Raw genomic sequence first — 2,518 nt, 5'->3', positions numbered from 1 at the left:
GAGTGTAAAGTTGTGTTGACCTCTCGGAACCATTTTGAGAGAAGAAGAAGAAGAATAAGTTTCACAATTTCAGAAGGGACAGGCAGCTTTCCAATCTGCTCCACAACACGATTTGTAACACATAGCAGTCCCCCCCCCCCTGATTAAACCACCTTGGAGTTGGAGCTGTTCATTTGATTCTCATCTGATTGGCTCCTCAGACAATCAATCCCAGAAGCAGAGAACTCAAGACAGGAGAATGTCATCTGAGCTTTCCCATCACATTCGAAGGACAAAGATACCGCTTTGCCATAATTAATGAACCAACATAAAACTTGAGATTCAAACTTATACCTACATAGGCGATGTGGACTCACTTTTGCTGGTGATTATATACGAATTTCACATCAACAAAGGAAACGTCACATAACAGACATCACACAACGGTGCAGACATGAATTCATGGGATTGTACTTACACTTGTAATAATAGTGATTAGTCATGGAATGGAATGGTAAAAGTCATGCACAGGTTCACAGTACTCATTACATCTCTGATCATCCTGCACCTGCATTTCTCAGTGAGAGCACAACGCCAGAGGAATATGGAAAGCAGTATTTTATATGCTACATCTCTCCATTTGTATTATTTGCTGATCAAGGTTGAAGAAGCACCCTATTAGGTGTACCCAGAAAACTCGCACCTTCCTAGCTTTCCTAACACAGCAGTCTGTCTGCTGCACAGTCAACACATGGCTGATGTTGTGGGTGGTGTGGGAAGGAGGAATGGGTCTGGATTTTAAAATGCAGAGTGTGGGAAAACCTCGACGGGCTGGTGCACGACTGTATAAAATATAAAATAGGGTTTGAGGCAAAGGATTTTAGCATCTGACAGACCATTCTTATCAACCAAAAATCAGTAGTGTGGTGTGTAATAAATCTTGCAAAGTGTTGCATCCCACTTACAGCATAGTGTGTGCCAATGGAGGGAAGGTAGGTGAAGGATGTAAAAAATGTGCTCTTGGCCTGATTCGGAAGATGACGGATTAACTCCAAGAATTATATTGTTACGTTTACGTGGAATGGCGACAATAGTTAGATTAAGGCCTCGGATGCCATGTATGTTCACACGTAGATTTAGAACCTCTTCCCTGTATCACAGCGTGATATGGTAAGGATTCTTCAAGTGTTACCCACAAGGGGACAGGCATTGTCCGATTTAAAGATAGCTAGGTTAAAGCGTTTTAAAGGTTAAAGCGTCTATTTGTTTGAAACTGGGTGGGGCTGAGGACGATGTTGGTGACGCATCATGTTCTCCACACCAACAGAGGGAGAAAACTACTCTTCTGCAACTGCCTGTCAGCAAGTGGGGGGGGGGGGCAGAGATTTGTTTGATGCTGAGGCTGAGGTTGGTGGGTGTCCTCGCAGAATAACGAGGGCCTCATGGCCACAATTGGTAGAACTTCTGATGCTGGGATTGGTGGAAACCCTTCGGAGCAGAGACCCTTGTGGTCTGTCATTGGTGAGCCTCAGAAGACAGAGACTTGAGGCGGGGTGGCGGTTGGGTATAAAACCCTGACCCTGACATGAAGCGGATTCTCTCGTTTTCTTGCCGCTGACTCATTGTGCATCGTTTGGAAAAGCTCACTCTCTCTGTCTTGGACCCATTGATGCTCTGGACTCTCTGGAGAGAGTTAGGTGCTCTCATTTGAGTCAAGCTAACAGGAGGGCAAACAGCATGAGGGAAATGGGCAACCTCAAGGAGAAAATATACAGTGGGCAGAGGAGGTATACTCAACTGAGGTATAAACTTCCAAATTTGGTAAAAGTATTCGTTGATGCCGAGATGATGCACCAAAAAAGCCGACCTGTAAGGTGAATCAACATTTTTCCACTTTGTGGATTCCCTTTTGTCTCTTGAGTCAAAATCGGGTACCCACGTTTCATCTTGGGTGATCAAACGTGCAAAGAAAGTACAAGTTTAATCTTCCAATCACTCCAAAAGACACCCAAACACTTCTACTCTGGCAGCTTGAGACATGGGATTCAACATTTTGGATAGCTGTTGAGTAAACAGACTCCTAGTTGAGGTGTGGTTGTTGAAGAAGAACAGCTTCAACCAAAACAGTTCTGACGAAAGGTTTTGATCCTTTCGGGCCAGAACCTCTCCGAATGGCAGATCCAAAAGAATGGTCGCCGGTCCACATCAGTAGATTACTCAACATTAATGGACCCGTCACCTCAACATTGTGTCCAGACAGTCAGTTAACACAGAAATGCAGTATCATTCTTCAAAGTCTTTTAATTATTACTTTTATTTAAAGTATTTCTACATTTGAATATTTTAAATCATACATCACTTTATATATATATATATATATATATATATATATATATATATATATATATATATATATATATATATATATATATATATATATATATATATATATTAATGTGAGTGTGTATGTGTGTGTGTGTGTGTGTGTGTGTGTGTGTGTGTGTGTCTCCTCCATTACTCCAAAACCATGAAACGGAGC

Source organism: Eptatretus burgeri, chromosome 1 (genome assembly GCF_056783735.1).
Source record: "Eptatretus burgeri isolate ZD-2024b chromosome 1, Ebu_testis_v1, whole genome shotgun sequence".
NCBI lineage: Eukaryota > Metazoa > Chordata > Myxini > Myxiniformes > Myxinidae > Eptatretus > Eptatretus burgeri.
Note: the sequence above shows the minus strand (reverse complement) of the source record.